Here is a 24,802-nt window from a genome sequence, read left to right as displayed (position 1 = left end):
TCACATAAATAAATGGTTGAATAAATAAATTTGAAGGAGTATAAACAAATCTCTCACGCAGAAAATTTCTAAATAATTTATGTAGATGATCTACCCTTAAGGATTTGGCTATAACTCTATACTCTTTAAGTGTGAGTTGTGCATCGTGACTTTCTTTTAAAGATTACATTATGTAAAGGAAGAAAACAAGGGGGTAATTTTATAATGGGAAAAATTCACAAACACTACCTCATTAGGTTATCAAACGTAACATAAATATTAATGAGTCATGTTGTTATTAGGTAACAATGACATAATGTGATGAGAATGGCATTTTACATCTGTGGTTGAACTCCCAAAAAACTTAGTTTAATCGTGAAGAAAAAGTCTGACAAATGTCAATTGAAGAACATTATACAAAGTGCCTAACTAGTACTCCTCAAAACTGTAAAGATCATCAAAAGCAAAGAAACTCTGAGAAACTGTTACAACCAAGAGAAGCCTAAGTAGGCATGACCAGTAAATGAAATGTGGAATCCTGAATGGGATTCTAGAGGAGAAAAAGGACATTAGGGAAAACTGAGGAAATCTGAGTAAAGTATAAACTTTAGTCATTAATAATGTATCAATATTGGTTCATTAATTTTGACAAATATATGATACTAATGCAAATTCAGCAATCCCACTTCTGGGTATTATGTTCAGTGAAATAAGTTAGTAACAAAAAGACAAATACTGCATGATTCCACTTTTATGAGGTATCTAAAGTAGTCAAACGAATAGAAACAGAAAGAAGAATAGTGGTTGCCAGGGACAGGAGGGAGAGGGGAAATGGGGAATTGTTGTTCAATGAGTATAGAGTTTCAGTCGTGCAAGATGAAAAAGTTCCAGAGGTCTGTTGTACAATAATGTTCATATAACTAACAATACTGAAACGTATATGTAAAATTGTTAAGAGGGTAACTTGTGTTTTTATCACAATAAAGAAAATATGGTTTAATTCACTTTAACTTAAAAAATTAATACATGTGCTATTATTTTATGGGAGAAAGGAAGGATGTGTTTTCAAAGTAAAGACTAGGTAATCAGAAATCAATCATTCAATATTTACTATTTCATATGGGTCATATGCCAGATTAGGTTCTATGTGTAAATGATAAAAGACCTAATACCTACCCTGAAAGAGTATAGTTTATTGGGAAGATGGATAAGAAAATAGTAATAGTACCAAGTGGCAAGTGCTATAAAAAAGGGATGCAGGATTCAGTGGAAGTGAAAAGGAGGGCATTCCAACCCAGACTTGGGGAAAACTTTCTAGAGGAGGTGATACTTGTGTTGAATCTTAAGTGATGAGTATTTTCTTTCTTTCTTTTTTAAAAAATTAATTAATTAATTAAAAGCATGAGCGAGAAGGGGGAACAGAGGGAGAGGGATAAACAGCCTCCACACTGAGCAGGGAGCCCAATGTGGGGCTCAATTCCAGGACCCTGGAATCATGACCTGAGCTGAAGGCAGATGCTTAACTGACTGAGCCACCCAGGTGCCCCAAGTGATGAGTATTTTCAGGTGGAAATGATAGAGTGAAATGCCAGGCAGTGGGGACAGCATGTGTGAAGGCACAGAGGTATGAAATACTATATAGATCACATGACAACTGAAATAATATGTGTCAAGGAGAGTGTAGAGAACAAGTCTAGAGATATTCAGGAAAAGGAGATGAATATGGGAAACCCTGAAAAAGATTGGTAGTTTTTTTATAGGGTTGACTTTTGAGCATAATAGCTAGAAATTAAGATGATTTAGTTTAAGAAACACTGATGTAAAGATATCTACATGTATGACACATCTAAGAAATCATAGTTATATATCTCAGTAACCATGTAAATAGAATTAATGTGCTACCAAGCATAGAGTCATAATAAGGATGTTTAATTTTACCTCTGTGCTTGTGGATGGAGCTTAAAATGTTCATTGAATATGAATGGGACTAAGAAATGAGCACAGAGGCACAAGGGAAATGTTTTATAAGAGAAATGGAAGTGTGTTGGATGGCAAAAAGCCAATGGTGATTTGTACTAGTTATGAGTGAGTATTTTGGAAAGGAAAAGCAGGAAAAAAAAAGATGATAAAGTGAAATAGAAGTAGAAAAATGTCGTGACAATCAAAGATGAAGACAGAACAATTACAATCGAAATTAAAATAAACAATGATTTTAAAATACTCCCAGGGAAGGTCAAGAGAGGAGACAACAGAGACTCCAAGAGCTGAAAAAAAATATTAATAGAATGTAAAGATGGGAGTCATGGGTGGGTACATTAATTCTTTGTGCAGAAACATGTAATTCAGAGAGCAAGAGAACTGCCAGATGTCATAAAAAGATAAATTTGCTAAGCTGAGAAGAAATAGATAAGGGAATCGATATTATACCAGAATAGATAACCAGAAGGTAAAACAATCATGTTTGAAAACTTGTTTTGTGATATGTGTTTAAGAGCAGAATTACTTCCTTAATTAAGGTGTTGAGTTGAAACAGTGTTAGTATAATGAGGTATACTCTATTATAACACTTATTTTGAACTTGATCGATACTGTCTGTCATGGAGGGCAGAGAATATAGGTCAGTGTGTTTGAGTCAAGCATATCAACAGGCCGTTTTGAACGTCATTGATCAAGATCTTCAGCCTGAAGTCAAAAAATAATCTCCCTTTAAGCAAAGAGGATTTCAAGTGTTTGGTGTTGAGTAGAAAGCAAATACATAAGGTAACCGTGGAAATGTATTTAAACCGGCCGAATGCTATACATAATATATTTAGCTACATTGCAAAAAAGCGCTTGGTTTTATTTACTTTTCTCTAAAAATCAGCTTTTGCCTTAAATGCAAGATTAAACTCAGAGTGAAATGTTACTTGTAATTCATTATACAGTAACTTTGGCACTGTGTCTAACATTTAAAGGGCGTATGATTGATGTGCAAGCGGATTTCTTACTGCTTAACAGTGCTAGAAAAGTGCAATTATTGAACTTAGGTTAATGATAAAATATAGCAAAAGAGTTAAGTGTTTTTATGCTATCAACAATTTTGGTCCTTAATATCTCAAAGGACAATCAATGAAAAGTTTATTTCAGGAGGTAAATTGACCTGCATATGCCCTAGACCATTGTTCCTCTTTTAAGCGAATGACATTCAAAGAATATGATTATATGTTATATTTTATGTGTCCATGAGTTTTGACAAGTGGTTTTCAATGAAATATTTTCAGCATCACTTTGTAGGAGTGCTGAATTGGTCCGATTCAGCATGCATTAATCATATTGGTAAAGTCTGTGCTGCAGAAACCAACCCCCTTTGGCTCACCCAATCTCGGTGACTTAACGCAGCAGTTTATTTCTGTCACGCTACAATCTAATCATGGTTAGGTGGCTCTCCCCCATCACTGCACAATGTGCCCTCTAAGGTTGCGTTGACATGGAAAGCAAAGTCTGGTTTTTAACTGCCTCAGCCTGGAAATGTCACATTCACTTTTGCTCACAGTCCATTAGGCTAGGATTATTTCTGTGGCACCAAACGAAATATCAAGAGGCTGGAAATTATAGCGGAGCTCATGGAGTATTTGGTAAGCACCAACTCTCTCCAACTTTCAAGGTGTTATATTCAATTTGTGGAAACTTCGACAGACTCTCCTCGAAACGCAGTTTGGATGTCAAGACTAATGTCACACAGCCGCCACAAGCATGTGAAGACATTCATTATTCATATATTGAGGCCCTTGGAGAGAGTAGGACACGGTCCCAAGCAGGTCTGAAAATGGCTTGGGTAGCCTGAGAGAGAGTGGGCGCAAATAGCCCTGACTTTTCCTGTGGTGACAGAGGGGACCGGTGTGCTTTCTTACCAGCTTTGCCTAGCTATGGGGCAGAAAGAGAAGCAGGGGGTGGGGTTTGAAAGCTGTCAGCAGTCAAACCACGTAAATGGAGCAAGGCTCCTTATTACACAAAGGGATGAATTATTTCATAATTTCTCCTCATTGTTAATTTTAATCCAGTTCTAAAAGCATCCTTAAGTGCATCCGATGTACTATGCTCAGGCGCTCTCAGCATATGTTTATCATTTGGACAAATCCTTCACGCTCAAGTAAGTCATATTTTTCTTTTCTTTTCTTTTCTTTTTTTCTTTTCTTTTCTTTTCTTTTTTCTTTTCTTTTCTCTCTCTCTCTCTCGCTCTTTTTTTTTTCTTTTTTTTTTACTTTCTGTCTTCTCCTATCCTTCTCAGCAAGAGCCCTCAGTGGTCTTTATGTGCAAGATAAACCAATCCTGACCAGGACAAAGAGTGCATACCAGAAACTTCACTATTTTGAGGAATCACAATTAGTCATAGATTCAACTTTTGGTTTGACAGAACACTCAAGACCCACCTGATCATTGAATCACCGAATTCTTCCACTTCCTACTTGAATCCTATTTCCTAGATATTTGGTAGTTGGGGTCACATTTTTCAGTCTCTGGTGTTGCTATCCTTTCATCTTTGGTGTGGACTAAAGCAACAACCTTATTATGTCTCATCTTGCTGAATTCACTCTGAGTCCTCATCCAGTCCATTCTTTATAGGCTAACCTCTCTAACCTCATTTCATTTTACTATCTTCCCCAAGCCATGCTGACCTTTTTCTAGTTCTCAAAGACTCTCAGTATTCTCTCCCACCTCAGGGCATTTGTACATGTTTTCTCTCTCACTGGAGTAATTTTTCCCCCTGCACTTCACTTGACAAACTCTTCCTTATCTTTTGGTCTCAGCTTAAGCATCACTTCTTTAAGGGAGTCCTCCTTGAACTCTTTATTACCCTGATCAGTACTCCTTATACTCTCTTAATTACTTCCCCTAATTTTTCTTCGTAGTACTTGCATGGTATTGTAGTTGACTCTTTACTTGTCTGCTTCTCTTCTATACCTTGAGCTACATGATGCAGGCAGCTTAGGGCTTTAGTTATTTTATCTTGTATCCTTAGCACCCAGCCAGCATTATAGGAAATACAATAATAGTACTTCAATCCCCTTCAGACACTAGCTCCTGCTGTAAATATTGGCATGCCCTATATTTGAATTACTAACAGCCATTTCAGAATCTTGGACAGAGTAAGTACACCATGAAAGTTTGCTCAGAAGCCTCGCACATCATGTCTAGAAATTTGGTGTTCATCCTAGAGATTTATTAAAGCAGTAATGTATTGTAATAGAAGAGCAGTGTGGGCTACTACTCTGGTAGTAACAGTTGAGAAAGGGGGTGACCAGTCAAATTAGCACAGAATTGCTTAGAGGCTGAACTGGAGGACTACCCTGAGAATGAGAGAAGAGAGGAAATTATTGGATTTTTAGAAGCAGGATTGGTTCCAAATTAACTTGGGAGATCACATAGACAGCTATAAAATAACTTCAGAGTTTTAAATGTGGGTAACAGGATGATGATATTCCCAAACATTAGGTGGGGAGAAATTATGTCACTAGACAAATTCTCATTATACTTCTTCTTTGACTATCTTGCTAGGTATATATATAAACACTAATTCATCTTCTTTTATAATTGGTACGGCCAATGTTTCTTTCTAGCACTTTAATGTTGCTGGAGAATATTTTGTTGCAGCACAAAACCCTATGATCTAAAATATAGTTCAGAGATGTACCATGCCAGGAAAAAGCAAGTTGTATTTCTAAGAAGGTCCAAATGGACAAAATGGTGGTTCTTTTAAAGGTTTTTTAGACCACTATTAATTTATGCGTACCATTAGAATGAGAACAGTGCAATTGTTAGTATATTTACGAGGCTTAAGTTTTCTTTCATGGTAGTTGTTAAAGAGGTTCTAATATTAAGAAAAAGTGTGATTTCTAAAAATTGCTTATGGAAATTATCATAAACCAATTTAAAGGAAACAAGTCAGTTATATGAGATGTACTTACTTATTCAGTATCATGGTTCATATCAGACTTAGAATTGTGTCCAGATAATCAGCCTTCAATGAAAATAATGGGTTAAAAAATACTCAGTGTGGACTTTCAGTTGAAGATGTTAGGTTGGCCACATTAAAATTATGGTAAAGAAATTTTTAAAATCTAAATGCAAATGCTCAAGAACAAGGATACCCATAGAGGGAATATCAGCAGGAAGGCATTTTCAACACATTATGGAGAGACAGAGAGCAGATGGAGGAGAGGTAATGTATAGAGGAGGCATCAAGGAGGAGGAGCCAGTTTACTCCATGGAGGCCAAGAGAGACTTAGTGGCACCAAGTAAGGCAAAGGGAGAGGAAGAATTGCAAGAGAAAACACAAGGTAAGAGACTGAAAATCTACATGCCTGTTAGTTGACTCCCATCCCTACTCTTATACATAGAAGGCTCTTCACTGACGGAGCTAGTTTTCAAAACTGGACCATGTATTTCCAGAGATTATATGCTTATCACCACACATAGTGTCTTTCAGTATTTTTGCATTGTTTTATTCACTGAGGATATTTATTTGGACCACTTCTTCTAGTCTCTGTCCCATATCTCTTTGAGATAATCTTTCTTATAGCACTTTTGTGAAGAATAAATGAGATAATATGTGTGTCTGGCATATAGGAGATGGTATATTATGAGCCTTTGGGGGGAATCTTAAAAGATTAATTTTTCTTAATTTTTAAAGTAATATCTATGCCCATTATGGGGCTCAAACTCACAACCCCAAAATCAAGAGTTGTATGCCCTATTGACTGAGCCATCTAGGTGCCCCCATTTCTTAAAAAATATTATTGAAAAAAAAATATTATTGAAGTAATGTTGACATACATTATATTATTTTCAGGTGTACAACATAGTGATTTCAAAATTCTATACATCACACAATGCTCACCTTGACAAGTGTTGTCACCATCCATCACCAACGTTATTGTGATACTGTTGACTGTGTTCCCTATACTATCCTTTCATCTCCATGGCTTTTTTATTTTATAACTGGAAGTTTGCAACTCTCCATCCTCTTGATCTTTTTTTTAAATTTTTATTTATTTATGATAGTCACAAGAGAGAGAGAGAGAAAGAGAGGCAGAGACACAGGCAGAGGGAGAAGCAGGCTCCACGCACCGGGTGCCCGATGTGGGATTCGATCCCGGGTCTCCAGGATCACACCCTGGGCCAAACAGGGGCCAAACCGCTGCGCCACCCAAGGATCCCCCATCCTCTTGATCTTTTTCATCCATCCCCAACCTCCCTTCCCTCATTATTTACAGTAGGCAAGGTATAGAAGCAACTTAAGTGTCCATCAATAGATGAATGGATAAAGAAGAGATGGTATATAGATACAATGGAATATTACTCAGCCATAAAAATAATATGATCTTGTCATTTGTGACAACATGGATGGACCCAGAAGACATTATACTAAGTAAAATAAGTCAAAGACAAATACCATATGCCTTTACTTATATGTGGAATCTGAAAAACAAAACAAATGAACAAAGAAATAAAAGAAGCAGACTCATAAATACAGAGCTATTTTTTATTGTATGCTTTTAGAAAACAAGAAGTTGCTATTAAAAAGGAACAACACAGGGGATCCCTGGGTGGCTCAGGGGTTTAGCGCCTGCCTTTGGCCCAGGGCATGATCCTGGAGTCCCGGGATCGAGTCCTGCATCGGGCTCCCTGCATGGAGCCTGCTTCTCCCTCTGCCTGTTTCTCTGCGTCTCTCTCTCTCTCTCTGTCTCTCATGAATAAATAAATAAAATCTTTTAAAAAAAGGAACAACACAAAGGAAAGATCTTGAAAATGTGGTAACAAAATATAAAAATCAAATTCAACAGAAGAATTGGAGAGTGTGTTAAGGATTCTCCCAGAAGTTAATACAAATAGACAAAGACAAGGGAAATAGAAAAGAAATTATAAGAATCAGTCCAGTCAGTCCAATATGTAAGTAATAGGAGTTCCTTGAAGAGACAACATAAAAAATGGAAAGAAGGAAATTATCCAAAATATTTGTTTTAACTACTCAGGCTTAAGTCTCCAGATTGAAAGGGCCCATTTGAACATCCAACAAATGAAAGAAAGACCCATAAGAAGGCTCAAGAAACTTGAGTACAAGGGGGATAAATTAAGAGAAGACAGAAAAGGTTGCATCATAAAGGAGAGGTGTCAAATGTCATTTGGTTTCTCCCAAGTAGCACCAAATGCTAGCAAAGATGTGAATGCCCTCAAAGTCGAGAGGGAAAATGAAATTCAACTTAGATTTCTGTAGTCATCCAAACTAACATTCAAGTATGAGAACCAATAAAAAAAAGTTTCAGAAATTTGAGGACTCGTGCATTCATCTCTCTTGCACCCTTTCTTAGAAAGGAGCTAAAAAAATATGCTCCAGTATGCCAAGAGAGTCTAGCAAAAAGAAGACATGGAATTCAAGCCACAGTGGACACAGAATGAAGTATCAGTGAAGAGAAGCCCAGAACGACCACCGTGCAGCAGACCTAGAGCACAACAGGGGCAGACTCAAGCAAATTGCTAACAGATTCCAGGAACCTGGCCAAATGCAGATAACAGATGCACTGATGGTACAATAGAAAAGCTCAGAAGTTTCCAGCAGCTGTACATATGGCACATTAAAATGCTAGACCTACCCTGGAGAAGGTGGTGCCACTGGAAAGGATCTGCATTTTTCAGGAGCATCTAAAATGCTAACCTTGGAAGTAAAACAGAGATGGACATGACGTTTCACAGTTAGGGACTCTCCTATTGTGCATCTTAGCAGAAAGGACCCAAACCTCACACAATTGTAAGTACAGTGGGAAATTGTAAGTATTTGGGAAATAAACTGCTTTTGTGTTCTTCAGTTCTGGCTTTAAATAATAAAACATGAAACAGACAAAGAAGGAAATACAAACTGGTTTGGGGTGGATAAGAAATCTAATTTCAAGTGTATTATTTGAAGTTACACAAGTGACTTAAGAGAGGGAATTAGAAGGTATTGATAAGTATTGGAAGGGAGGATAGAAGATATAAACATGCTGTTTTATTTATCAAAAGAGGAAGGTGGGGATCCCTGGGTGGCGCAGCGGTTTGGCGCCTGCCTTTGGCCCAGGGCGCGATCCTGGAGACCCGGGATCGAATCCCACGTCGGGCTCCCGGTGCATGGAGCCTGCTTCTCCCTCTGCCTGTGTCTCTGCCTCTCTCTATCTCTCTGTGACTATCATAAATAAATAAAAAAATTTAAAAAAAAAAACAAAAGAGGAAGGTGATCAATGATGTTTAAAGTTGGTACACTGGGCATCCCGGGTGGCTCAGCGGTTTAGCACCACCTTGGGCCCAGGGCGTGATCCTGGAGACCCAGGATCGAGTCTGACGTAGGGCTCCCTGCATGAGGCCTGCTTCTCCCTCTGCCTCTCTCTCTCTCTCTCTCTGCCTCATGAATAAATAATAAAATCTTAAAAAAATAAAGTTGATACATCAATAGCTGTTTAAGTTATATTTTGAGATTTGGAGGTAACCACCAAAAAACCTTTTTTAGAAAGTTTGAAATACGGGTGCCTGGGGGGCTCAGTCGGTTGAGCCTCTGACTCTTGATTTCTACTCAGGTCATGATCTCAAAGTCCTGTGATTAAGCCCCATGTCATGCTCCCTGCTTCGCGAGGAGTGTGCTTCTCCCTCTCCCTCTGCTCTCCTCCCTCCTTGTGCTCTCTCTCTCTCTCTCTCTCTCTCTCTCTCAAACAATAAAATCATTTAAAAAGTTTTAAATCAATTGAGAGTAGAGCTGTGGTGGCAAAACCTCGGGAAGGAGATTCTTGCTCTTTATTCATTGAAAGCTTATTTGTACAATTTGATTATTTTTTTTACCCTGGCATTTATTACTTTAATGAAAACAAAAAAAAATATTTATTATGCCCTCTGATTACAAATGCATTGGCATAATCATTGTTTAAAATTTGAAAATGGCAGAAAAACAAAAAAGAAAACCATTAACACGAACATGTGTTAAGGATTGAATTCAGTCCCCTCAAAATACATATATTGAATTCTTAGCCTCCAGGACCTCAGAATGGGACCTTATTTACAGATAGGACCTTTACAGAAGTAATTTGGTTAAATCATATTTGATTAGTACCCATCATCATGGGTCCTAACGACAGGTCTTAATCAAATATGATTTATGTACTTTTAAAAAGGCAAAATTTGGACACAGAGATACACATAAAGGAAAGATATGTGAAGACACAGGGAAGAAGACCTCTATAAGAAAGAGGTCTGGAACAGATTCTCCCCCAGTCTTCAGAAGGAACCATCCCTGGCAACACCTAGATCTTGGATTTCTAGCCTCCAAAACTGAGAAAATACATTTCTGTTTTTTAAGCCACCCAATCTATGCTATTTTGTTATGGCAGCTTGTGCTAAGACAAAAGCTGTGGTGAGAATTTTTCTGTTTTCTAACATACTGGATTATCTTTTATTATGAATTCTTAGGACTGTAATTGACATGTGTATTAATGTTTTAGGGCTTTTTTTTAAGGGCTTTTAGACAAAGGAAATTGCCAGTTTTCCTTCTAAATAGTACCTATTTATACTTCCACCAGAAACATAGGCCTTCAAGCCTCTACTGCTGATTTAAATTTGTCATTCTATCTAGATTTGAGAGGAAGTTGGTGAGTTAAGTATCTTTCTATCTTGACTAGAGTCTCCAGGAAATAAGTGTATTTTAATGTTTTATTACATAATCATTTAATCACTGTCTACAATCAATACATGCCCTAAAATGTGTTTATTTAAAAGATCTTCAGAAAATGCTAGGAAAATCTGAACTAATGAGGAAGACACCAATGACAGGTTGATCATATTAGATGACCACACAAATTTATATGTAAACCAGATTAGTTATAATTGTGACTAGCATTCATCACATCCTTTGGTCTCATTCTAGGGAAATTAGAGAGATCACATAGTATAGATCTAGAAGAAACATTGATGAATTTTCCTGGCTTTTAAAATTGGTGCCTCATTCAACTTGAACATACTTATATCAATTATCTTCCCAATTATCTTCCCAACTATCCCAAGAGGGATAGTTTCTATATAACAAGTAGATGTGGGAGGCATCTGGGTGGCTCATTCAGTTAAGCATCCAATCCTGGATTTTGGCTAAAGTCATGATCTCAGGGTCATGGGATCAAGCCCCACATAGGGCTCAGTGCAGAGTCTGCTTGGGATTCTCTCTCCCTGTGCTCTCTCTCTCTCTCTCAAAATAAAAAAAAAATCTTTTTTTAAAAAAGGAAGTAGATGTGGCTAGTCATTTCACTGCTCTAGGCATCAGTTTCCTCATCATTCATTAGTTCACTATTTTCAAGCTCCTCCTAACCCTTTATAAGATATATAGTAAGCAGTAAAACAGTTGACAATTTCAACTTTTTCTTCCACAAAAATAAGACTATTAAAAATAATAGTGGAAGGCAGTACTGATATCTCAAAGAACAGATTAAAAAAATATCCAGGTGCGCCTGAGTGGCACAGTCGTATAAGTGCCTGACTCTTGGTTTTGGCTCAGGTCATGATTTCATGGTCATGAAATCTAGGCCCATATTGGGCTCCCCACTCAGCGTGAGTCTGCTAAAGTTTCTCTCTGCCCCTCTCTGCTGCATGCATGTGCAAGTACACTCTCTCTCGAATAAATAAATAAATCCTAAAAAAAATAATTTGAATTTGGCTACTAAAAGAATTTAAGTATCACTATTGTTTGTTCTTTCTACAGAAATTAATACTGGATATAGGATTACATTACATTTTAATTCAATACAGATACAAGCTAGAAAAATGCTTCCTTAAAGCATTTTCTCTGGCCATCAAACACTATTAATAAGTGATGGTTTCATCCCTTTGCAGGTTATAACATATTTGAATTTGAATTCCTGATTTGTAAAATGTAGATCTTAATTAGCTAGAAATTTGAGATCTCGTTTCCTAGTCTACATCTGTACCTTGAGTACATTTTTATGTATTTCATATATGTAGAGCGTAAGTAGTTAAGATATTAGGTTCTGAGGTTTTCAGATTTGGGTTAAGAACACAGGTCTGTCTGTTACTAACCTTATGACCTTGAACAAGTTTCATAAACACTATTTGGTTCAGTTTCTCATTTTTAAAATAAGAATAATAACAACAGTAACTACTTTCTAGGGTTGTGGATTAATATATGTATTAATATATATAAAGTTCTTTTTTTATTTATTTATTTTCTAATTTTTATTTATTTATGATAGTCACAGAGAGAGAGAGAGAGAGAGGCAGAGACACAGGCAGAGGGAGAAGCAGGCTCCATGCACTGGGAGCCTGATGTGGGATTCGATCCCGGGTCTCCAGGATCGCGCCCTGGGCCAAAGGCAGGCGCCAAACCGCTGCGCCACCCAGGGATCCCTATATATAAAGTTCTTAGAATAGTGCTTGGAACATTATATAATTTGAGTTATTATTATTATTATTATTATTATTATTATTATTATTATTATCAATACTAGCATTTTTTAAAAGGTAAAAAAGCAAAGGCTCAATCCTTTTGACCTTGCAAGCCAACTTTGAAAGTGTATAATTCTTCAATGTAGAGATAATTGTACCACTTACAACATTTCTCTCATTCCAAATGCAAGCATCTGGGGTTTCATTATTCTCTCCTTTCTGCAGCGATCCCAGTTGGGGATTGGAAATATCTTGGTAAAACTGTGTTTCTTGGGATGTTAATATGTGTTCTTGGGAATGGAGGAAAGGTTCTGTGCTCAAATAAGTTTTGGAATGCTGAGGAAATAAAACTAATAGAATATTTTATCACAGAGTTTAAAAAGGGATGTTATATGCAGTATTTCCAAATGTATTTGGGACCAAATTAGGAAATGCTACAGTGGGTAGCAAATGGATCCCAACTATTTAGAGTCTCAGGATATGTTTTTAATGTTAATATTCATATTGCTCAATAATTTTACTTGTATTTCAGTATCAGTTGATTAAGAAAATACTTGACAGAAAGATATCATCATTCAAATAATATGGTTAAATCAAAATATCTATGTTCATTTTAAATATGGTAGTATCAGTTTTTTTATGTGTGTGATCATGTGATTCATTCATTTTACAGACCCATATCTTAGAACCTCAAAGGTTTTAGAATTTTTGCCAACTGCCAATTACTAGCTTTATGGTCCAAGGCCCAAGAATCAATATTTCTCAATCCTCACTCTACACTTGGAAGCTTTAAAAAATGCAGTTTAGATGCCTAGATATTGCCTGTAGATATTTGTAACTGTGCGGTCTCAGGAGGCCTTGGCATTACTTTCTCTACCAGGTCTGCAAATCATTTCAATACGCAGGCACAGCACAACATTGCTGGTTCTAGATGTTAGTGAAGCAAATAAGATCAGGGAGTTGTTTCATACTGTGGTCAACTTACAGGATGCTGAAGATATAATATAAAGTTTAAAAGTTACTATAATTCATGGTCTTAAACTGAATAGCTTCTATTGCAGGAGGAGGAAGGAGGCTCAGGGGTAAAATTGCATCACTGATCATCAAAATATGTACCTTGAGAATTCAAAGATCTGCTATATCCTAAGATATATTTGCCTGTTAGCCACAAGAATGCTATGTAATCCACAACATGGGTACTTCCATAGGCTTCTCTTTTGTATCGAGCTGTGTTATAGATTTATTAGAAAAAGTATTTTGCTCTTCATTCTGTGTTGTCTGGCTCTGCTTACTCCAGGTGTTTGTCATCACTGCCTTTATACAATGAATATACTTTAATTCTCATTTGGACATTTTTGTGTTATTTGTTCTTAGTCCACTCTTTTTTATACTGTTTTATTAAGATATAATTAACATACAATTAACTGCACATATTTAAAATGTATATGTCTACACCTGTGAAGCCAACTCTTTGCTTCCTTGCATTCTCTCTCTCTCTCTTCTTTCTTTCTTTCTTTCTTTCTTTCTTTCTTTCTTGAAACAGAGCAAAGGGGAGGGGCAAAGGAAATGAATCTCAAGCATATACTCCATGTTGAACATGGAACTGGATGTGGGGCTTGATCCCAGGACCCTGAGATCATGACCTGAGCCAAAATCAAGAGTCGCTTAACCAACTGAGCCACACATGTGCCCCTCCTTCTTTGCTTTCTTGAGATAGCTCTCTTCATTTTCTTCCTGCATCTTGGCCACTTCTTTTTCATTCTCCATCACGGTATTGTTTTTTCCCTTGTACCTTAAATATCAGTGTTCTCTAGGGACGATGCATTATACATTTGAGCAATCACAGTATATATGTTTAAAGTACTGTATTAGTGAAAATAAAAAAAAATATTTACAAAGTACTTTATTAGTATGCAAGCAGTGCCATAAGAAAGTAGCACAGACAAGAGACATGTATTTTTTTTTCACAGTTCTAGAGCCTAGAAGTCCAGGTCAAGATATTGGCAGGGTTGTTACCTTTCTTTCTTTTTTTTCCCTCTTAGGATTGCTTTTGCTGTATCCCAAAGATTTTGAATGCTTGTATCTCCATTTTCATTAGTTTCTATGAATCTTTTTAATTCTTCTCTAATTTCCTGGTTGACTCATTCATCTTTAAGTAGGATGCTCTTAAACTTCCATGTGTTTGAGTTTCTTCCAAATTTCTTCTTGTGATTAAGTTCTAGTTTCAAAGCATTGTGGTCTGAAAATATGCAGGGGACAATCCCAATCTTTTCCTATCAGTTGAGACCTGATTTGTGACCCAGTATGTGTTCTACTCTGGAGAAAGTTCCATGTGCACTTAAGAAGAATGTGTATTCAGTTGCATTCAGATGGAAAATTCTGTATATATATATCTATGAAATCCATCTGGTCTGTGTATCATTTAAAGCCCTTGTTTCTTGGGTGATGTTGTGCTTAGAAATCTGTCATTTGCAGAAAGTGCCATGTTGAAGTCTCCTACTATTAGTTTATTATTATCTAAGTATGTCTTGACTTTGGTTTTTAATTGATTGATATACTTGGCAGCTCCCACATTAGGGCCATAAATATTCATTATTGTTAGGTCTTCTTGTTGGATAGCCCCCTTTAAGTGTGATATAATGTCCCTCTTCATCTCTTACTACAGTCTTTGGGATAAACTTTAATTTATCTGATATGAGGATGGCTACCTCTGCTTTCTTTTGAGGACCATTGGAATGGTAAATGGTCCTCCAACCTTTCATTTTCAGGCTGTAGGCGTCCTTAGGTCTAAGATGAGTCTCTTGTAGACAGCAAATAGATGGGTCTTGCTTTTTTATCCAGTCTGAAACCCTGCGTCTTTTGATGGGATCATGAAGCCCATTCATATTCAGAGTTAGCATTGAAAGATATGAATTTAGTGTCATCATAATACCCATTCAGTCCCCGTTTTTGTGGATTGTTCCCTTGGACTTCGTCTTTCTTTTACAGAGTCCTCCTTAATATTTCTTGCAGAGCTGGTTTGGTGGTCACATATTCTTTCAGTTTCTGCCTATCTTGGAAGCTCTTTATCTCTCCTTCTATTCTGAATGAGAGCCTTGCTGGGTAGAGCATTCTTGGCTGCATGTTCTTCTCATTTAGGACCCTGAATATATCTTGCCAGCCCTTTCTGGCCTGCCAGGTCTCTGTGGAGAGGTCTGCTGTTAATCTAATACTTCTTCCCATATAAATTAGTGATCTGTTGTCTCTTGTTTCTTTAAGGATTTTTTTTCTTTATCTTTGGGATTTGCAAGTTTCACTATTAAATGTCAAGGTGTTGAATGGTGTTTACTGATGGGGGGGGGGGCAGACCTCTCTATCTCCTGGATTTGAATGCCTGTTTCCCTCTCCAAATTAGGGAAGTTCTCAGCTATGATTTGTTCAAATATGCTTTCTGGCCGTCTGTCTCTCCCAGCACCCTCGGGACTCCAATTAAACATACATTTTTCCTTCTGAGGCTGTCATTTATTTCCCTTAACCTTTCCTCATGGTCTTTTAATTGGTTTTTTCTCTTTTTCCCTCAGCTTCCTTCCTTGCCATCAACTTGTCTTCTATGTCATTCACTCTTTCTTCCACCTCATTAACCCTCGTTGTTAGGACCTCCAGTTTGGATTGCATCTCATTTAATTGATTTTTAATTTCGGCCTGATTAGATCTAAATTCTGCAGTCATGAAGTCTCTTGAATCCTTTATGCTTTTTCCAGAGCCACCAGTAGCCTTATAATTATGCATCTGAATTGGCTTTCTGACATTGAATTGTAATCCAAATTCTGTAAATCTGTGGCAGAGAGTACTGTTTCTGATTCTTTCTTTTGTGGTCATTTTTGTGGTATTCTAGTCATTTTGCTCAGTGCAGAGTGGCTGTATGAGCGGGCTGAGTCATGAATATCAACCACGACCTATGTAAATTTCACCCTAAATGATCTGAGGGGTCGTAGAGAATGATCCTTTTGGTTCTGAGTGTATTAAGTTCTGTATGTTAGAAGATGCTCAGTCCCACATTTATATAAACCAGCAATACTTGTAGAAAGCCCCAACATTGACCACCAAAACATAAAAAAAGAGGGGGACAGAATGGAATTGAGGAATCCCACAGAATGAACCAGCATGGTATATCACTTCGTTCTGGGTGCATGCTGGCCATGTTTTAGAAGGTATTAACTTCCACCATTGTAGAACAGAATGAGGCAGAGAAAACAAAAAACACAAAACAAAAAAAACGTATCTTGTAATGTCTCCCAAAATTAAATTGAGTATTTTGAAGGGAATCTAGAAGTGAAAAATATATCTTGCTAGAAGAGAAAACTCTTTTCTCTGTAGCATTCTGGCTGTTATCTCTTTAAATCTCAGGTTGAATTAATACGTGTTCAGGATGATTTGAAAGTTATCTAGGTAAGTTGGTGGACCAGGTGAGTTGAGGACCCCTACTTTTCCGCCATATTCGCCATCTCTTCAATATCTTCACCTTGCTGTGCCCACTGATGCTGAATTATTATAGTAGACTTTTGAGCAATACTGGTTTGAACTGTGTGGGTCCACTTATATGCAGATTTTTTTCAATAAATATATTGAAAAACCTTTTCAGGTATTTGCTGTAATATGAAAAACTTGCAGACAAACCATGTATCCTTACTGCAATATCTGCTTTATTGCAGTGCTCTGGAACCAAACCCACAATATCTCCATTGCACAACTTACTCCGCACAGGCCTGGGTGAGCTCCTGAGAGCCTGGCGTTCCCCGCTGAGTGCGAGCTGTGTGGGCGCTGCCTATGCTCTGCTCTCCACGTGTCGTCTGTCGGGCTGAACCCTCCCCAGGTCCTCTTTTTTTTTTTTTCAAGGTCAGCTCCATGGCATAGAGCCCAATGAAGGACTTGAACCATGGCCCCGAGATTAAGACCCAAGGTGAGATCAAGCTGAGATCCAGAGTTGGACTCAGCTGACTGAGCCACCCAGTTGCTTCAGGGTTGTCACCTTCTAAAGCCTCTCTCCTTGGCTTGTAGGTGGCCACCTTCTTGCTGAGTCCCTCCGTGGTCACCCCTGGTCTCTGTGTTGTCCATGTCCTATACTGGATCAGATTCCACCCATATGACCTCATTTTAACTGAATTGCCTCTTGGAATGCCCTTTTATCCAAATATAGTCACATTCTGTAGTACTGGGGATTGGAATTTCAACATATGAAATGTGTAGGGACACAATTCAGCCCACAACAGGCGCTATGATAGGAATGTGCATGCACATTGTAAGAAAGTTTCCAGATTGAGTCAATCTTAAATGGAGTCCTGGAAAATGAAAAAGGAACTAACTAAAGAATAACAGGAGGGAGTAGCAGGGGAAATAGAAAGATGATATTAGGTAGAAGGAATAGCATATACACTGGCACTTTTGGAATACTATGAGTAATGTATTATAGTTAGAATATAAAGGTCAAGGGGCTATGTGGCTATTAAGTAAGCAGTTAGATATACATGTCTGGAGATTTTTTTTTTCTTAGTCCTCTTCCCCTCTCTTATTCTTCCAGATTGATCATCTACCCCAGTTGCTTCCACTATACTAATAATATCTACTTTTCTAAATCTATCTCAAACTTGTCTATTGAACGCTAGACCCTTCAGTCAACCACATTTGAAGGATCACTTTTTAGATGTCCTACAGGCACCTCAAACTGAAAACTAAAATGTTAAGAAGGTCTTTCTCTCTCTTCAAATCTGTTCCTTCTTGAAAATTCCTTTTCTTAATAAATGATACCCCCTTTTTTAGATATTACGGTTTTTATTTTAATTCCAGTATAGTTAACATCCAGTCAGGTATACAATATAGTAATTCAATAATTCCATACATTACTAATTGCTCATCACAATAGGTGTACTCCTTAATCCCCATCACCTATTTGACCCATCCTCCCACCCCACTACCCTCTCTGGTAACCATCAGTTTGTTCTTTTATTTTTAAGATTTTATTTATTCACGAGAGACACACACACACAGAATGAGAGAGAGAGAGAGAGATTGAGAAAGAGAGAGAGAGAGAGAGGCAGAGACACAGGCAGAGGGAGAAGCAGGCTCCATTCAGGGAGCCTGATGTGGAACTCTATCCCAGGACTCCAGGATCACACCCTGGGATGAAGGCAGGTGCTAAACCACTGAGCCACCCAGGGATCCCCCCCATCAGTTTGTTCTTTATAGTTAAGAGTCTGTTTCTTGCTTTGCTTTTCTCTCTCTTGTTTCCCTTTGCTCATCTATTTTGTTTCCTAAATTCCACATATGAAAAAATAAATAAATTCCACATATGAGTGAAATCATATGATATGTATCTTTCTCTGACTTATTTCACGTAGCATTATACTCTCTAGCTCCATCCATGTCACTGCAAATGGCAAGATTTCATTCATTTTGATGGCTGATATTTCATTATATATACATGTATCTAATATATATGTACATATATATGCTATATATATACACACACACACATATATATACATACATATATATCTCACATCTTCTTTATCCATTCACCTATTTATGGGACACTTGAGCTGCTTCCATATATTGACTATTGTAATAATGCTGCCATAAACATAGGAGTGCAGGTATCCCTTTGAATTAGTGTGTTTGGGATCCCTGGGTGGCGCAGCGGTTTGGCGCCTGCCTTTGGCCCAGGGCGGGATCCTGGAGACCCGGGATCGAATCCCACATCGGGCTCCCGGTGCATGGAGCCTGCTTCTCCCTCTGCCTGTGTCTCTGCCTCTCTCTCTCTCTCTGTGACTATCATAAATAAATAAAAATTAAAAAAAATTGTTTTGAATTAGTGTGTTTGTATTCTTTAGGTAAATACCCAATAGTGCGATTGTTAAATCATAGGGTAGTTCTATTTTTAACTTTTTGAGGAACCTCCATACTGTTTTTCCATAGTGGCTGCACCAGTTTGCATTCCCACCAGCAGTGCAGGAGTTTTCTTTTCCTCCACATCCTCTCCAACATCTGTTGTTTCTTGTGTTGTTGATTTTAGCCATTCTGATAGCCGTGAGGTGATATCTCATTGTAGTTTGATTTGTATTTCCCTGATGGTGAGTGATGTTGGATATCTTTCGATGTATCTGTTGGCCATCTGGATGTCCTCTTTGGAAAAATGTCTGTTCATGGTTTATGCACATTTTTCATTAGATTATTTGGTTTTTGGGTGTTGAGTTATGTAAGTTCTTTATATATTTTGGGTACTGTTTATTGGATATATCATTTGCAAATATCTTCTTCCATTCTGTAGATTGCCTTTTAGTTTTGTTGATCATTTCCTTTACTGTGCAGAAACTTTTTATTTTGATATAGTTCCCATAGTTTATTTTTGCTTTTATTTTCTTTGCTTCTGGAGACATATCTAGAAAAATGGTGCTATAGCAGATGTCAGAGAAATTATTGCCTGTGCTCTTTTAAGATTTTTATGATTTCAGGTGTCACAGTTAGGTCTTTAATCCATTTTTAGTGTATTTTTGTGTATGGTGTAAGAAAGTGATCCAGTTAACTGATCTTATATATTGAGTAACTAAAGCCAGGAACTCAGATGTAATCCTAACTACTTATTCTTATTCATTCATTTCTAGTAAATTGTAACATCATATGGATTCTACTTATGCTTTTAAATTCATCTCCATGTCACCATCCCCCCCTTACATCTGGCCCTCATGTGTCTTTGCCTTTAGGGAAATTAGTTGACTACCAGGGCCAGTGGGGATCTGATTAGCATTGATTGAGATTATACATTCCACCAAGGCACATAGATAAATATTTTGAGACCCTAAATGAGTATATGATGATATGATAATGATATTAAAATTCAATTATTAAAAAAAAATTCAATTATTGATGACTACCATTTATGAAATACTCATGATGTGCCAGATACTGCACTAGGTACTTTACAAACACTAACAATTCTTTAAATTGAATAGTATACCTTCTTTGAAGAAGAATGAACTCAAGCCTATAAATGTTAAACAATTTGCCAAAGGTCACACAGCTAGCACAGCACAGCCAGGATTTAATTCCGGGTCATCTTGATTTTTGAATCCCATGCTCTATTCACCACACAAAACACCTATCATACTTAATCAGTTATCACTATGTATAAAAGGTTTCTAATGGGAAAGACTTCCATACCAATGGAAAAACTGCAACCAAAGTTTATCTCATTTTAATACTATGATATATTATTATAATTCTAGAAAAGCAGTAATTTCTTTCTGACCTGAGCCATGATTTTTCTATCTACACTGTAGAAAATTGCAATCTTAAGTGTAGCCAATGAGGCACTATGAAGAAGATAATTTATAAGATGGATAATTTCATAATAAATATATCAGCTTAAGTGACTTAAAATTGGAAATTAGTTTTTCCATGATGCAGGAATCTAAATGGAGTATAATATACATAGATGAGGAATAGCAGTTCACAGCCAGGCATCCCCAACTTTACTGAGAATAGTTTCCCCTTAAATTACTCTTGCAAAAGTCAATAATAGAAGCTATTTGGTGCCAGAAATATATTTAGAGAAACTGCCATTTATTATAATTAAAGGGATTTATTTGCTCGCTAGTTTATTTGGCTGAGGATTTTCTTGAAATTGAGGACAAACTGGAAATGTAATTTACCGATATATACAGTATTACAGCATATTTCATATTTGGAGGCTTTTTAAAGTGTTTTTCAAATATCAGTGGTAAAAATACCCTGTTTATGCTAGATATTGAAAATGTGGGTTATTTAAAGGATAGCTGGGTGTCAGAATTCATTCTAAAGCCAGTTATGACTGGTTCAGGGATGATCTTAGCAATTTAATAATCACCACTCTTGAAAGAATCAATGAGAAACTAAATTCCATGGGACATCAAGGATTTTTCTACATTGGTCACTTATCAGCTGAAGAAGGAAATTCAGAGATAGTTGTTGCACTATGTATGCTTCATAAGCATAGAAATCAATTTTGGGGTTTTTTTCTGATGAATACATGAAATTTCTATGAACACTGAGTTTGAAACTGGGTGATGCCATTTGTTAGCTACATGAACTTAGGGAAATGATTTATCTCTCTCAGACTAAGGTTTGGTCTCCTCAACTATAGAATGGGGGTCATCACAAACTTCCTTGCAAGTTTGCTATGAGGAAAAAAATGCCTTAATGTATATAGATAGATTGCTTATCAGATCATTTGATTATTTTAGTTGCTCAATAGTTGGTCCTTTCTACTGTAGTCACTTGTATTTATCTATTTATCAGTCATCTTCTTCCTTGCTAACAGAACCCTAGGTTTAGTCAGATGCCATGTGGCCAGCCCCAGAGGATTTATTGTGATCGGCCTAAGCCAATGTTTCTCAATGGAGACATCACTGGCATTTTGAAAGGGTCTTTCTTGTGTTACCCCTTTTTCAACATTTGTATCACAAGGGTCCCACAAGTATATGAAAATGGTACCACTGAATTTTGTAAGGAAAGGAATTGAATCTGTGAGAATGTGACATAAAGTTGGAATTATGAAAGTATTACAAGCTCAGTGAAATTGTGAAAAATAACAAAAACTATTTAATAGTCCAAGGGAGATGGGAAGGACACTTGTATATCTCAGTTTAGACTAACTGTAGAACAAGCTTCCCCCATAATTTTGTAATCATGGGCCTGCCCACCTATTAACTTTGAATTTGAATGTTTAATATCCATTTTACCTGGGAAATACCAAATTGATAAATGAACATTAAAAACTCATACAAGTCCAGTAATACTTCCAAGCAAAAGCAAAATTAAAATTTCTCTGGAGGAATACACATTCATACTAGGACTTGTAGGATTTATCTGTGAAGAGAAAACAGATTACAACCTGGATTTCAAGGCGTGTGAGGGAATAATCCACTACTCTGAGGCAGAGTCAGCAGTCTCAACACAAAGAAAAATTAAACTCACAATTACTTCAAATAAAACATTTATCAGATAGAAGTAGGCATGTTTAAAATGACAGATGTAAAAGAAGTTATCAATACATTTCAAAACAATGCATATGAGAAAGAGAAACCCTTTTTCATTTTGACATGAAAAAATATCAATAACACTTTTAAAAATAATTTTTACTATAATATGTATAGAAATTTTTACAATTCAATAGACTTTTTAAAGCAGCATACTAAAAAAAATAAAGCAGCATACTAAGAGATGAAAAGATTTTTTTAAATGAAAGATAGTTCTGAAGAAATTATCTAGAATAAAGTACAGAAGGTTAAATAGATTATGGTTATGGAGAAGAGATGTAAAGATTCAATAGAAGAATTCTGACATTAGTAAGATTTCAAATATTGTGAATATTTGAGGTTATCATATTTGAAAACTTTTCACAATTCAAAAAACATTGATTCCCAGATTCAAGAAATATATCAAGTTCCACACAGTATTAAATAAAAATAAATCCACACCTAGACACACTGAAATGAAATTAGAGGATATGAAAACATACCTTTGGAAGCAAGAGAGACAGAAGCAAAAATGAGCTATTGGGACTTCATCAGGGTAAAAAGCTTCAACAGGATAAAAAACAGTTAAGTAAATAAATAACAAAACCAAAGGCAACCTACGGAATGAGCAAAGATATCTGCAAATGACGTAACTGATAAAGGGTTAGTATCCATAATATATAAAGAAATTATTAAACTCAACACTTAAAAAACAAAGAATCCAGTTAAGAAATGGGCAAAAGACACAAATAGACATTTTTCCAAACAAGATATACAGATGGACAACAGACACATGAAAACATTTTCAATATCACCTACCATCAGGGAAATACAAATAGAACTACAATGAGATATCACCTCACATCTGTCAGAATGGCTAAAACTAACAGCACAGAAAAAACAGGTGTTGGTGAGGATGCGGAGAATAGGGAACCATTTACACTGTTGGTGAGAATGTAAACTGGTGCAGCCACTGCAGAAAACAGTATGGGGGGTTCCTCAAAAAGTCAAAAATAGAACTATCCTATGACCCAACAATTGCATTATTAGATATTTAGCCAAAGGATACAAAAATACTCATTCAAAGGGACCCATGCACCCCAATGTTTATAGCAGCATTATCAACAATAGCCAAATTATTGAAAGAGTCCAAATGTCCATCAACTAATGAATGGACAGAGAAGATGTGGTATATATAAACAATGGAATATTACTCAGGCATCAAAAACAGTGAAATCTTGCCATTTGCAAAGATGTGGATTGAGCTAGAGTGTATTATGCTAAGCAACAGAAGTCAGAGAAAGGCAAATACCATATGATTTCACTCATATGTGGAATTTAAATAACAAAACAGATGAACATAGGGGAAGAGGAAAAAAAGGGAGGCAAACAATTAAAGACTCTTAACTATAGGGAACAAACTGTGGGCTGATGGAGGTGGATGGGCATGGGCTAAATGGGTGATGGGTATTAAGGAAGGCACTTGCTGAGGAGCACTGGCTATTATATGTAAGTGATGAATCACTAAATTCTATCATGAAATGGATGTTACACTATATGTTTACTAACTAGAATTTAAATAAAACTTGAAACAAAAAAAGAAATTAGAGGATATTGAAGTCTAAAAGAATCTTAAAACAGACTCTTATTAAGGAATGATGACTAAACTAATAATTGACTCTCAACAACAACAATTCTTGTCAGGTGACAATGCAATAGTATCTTAAAATGTTAGGAGAAAATAGCTGTTGATCTAGAATTTTATACATATATAAATTATCATTTAAGAGTGGGCCAAAATGAATACTTTTGCTGGTAAGGACTGAGAATTTTTCACTAACAGACTATCACTGAAATAGTAAAAGATGAACTTCAAGAAGGACAAAACTAAAGCCTGAAAGCAATGAAACACAAGAAGACATGGTCAGCAAAGAAACTGTTTATTGTTAATCTAAATAAGCCTTGACTAAAAAAAGCATTAATGCTAAAAATTACTAAAATGTATAAAAACAAGACACCAGATGTAAGGGTGACTTAAAGATTCAAACGAATTAAGTTGGTTTTGGTTGGAAATATCCAATTACTGTACTAAAAAAAAGCCATAAACAATTGGAAATAATTGTTTTTTTGCATATCATGAAGTCCAGAGTTTTATAGTCCATGGGTTGGTGCAGCAGCTCAGTTATGCAATTAAGGACACAATGTCTTTTCCTCTTTCTGCTGTTTCTTCTATAGTACATCTCTGCTGTTTTTCCTCATGGCCAGAATTACTCAAATACAGTATTCTCACACAAGCACATTCACAGGTAGAAATAAAGAAGGCAGTGAAAAACATCTTCTCTTATATT

Source organism: Vulpes lagopus, chromosome X, assembly GCF_018345385.1.
Source record: "Vulpes lagopus strain Blue_001 chromosome X, ASM1834538v1, whole genome shotgun sequence".
Classification (NCBI taxonomy): domain Eukaryota; kingdom Metazoa; phylum Chordata; class Mammalia; order Carnivora; family Canidae; genus Vulpes; species Vulpes lagopus.
Note: the sequence above shows the minus strand (reverse complement) of the source record.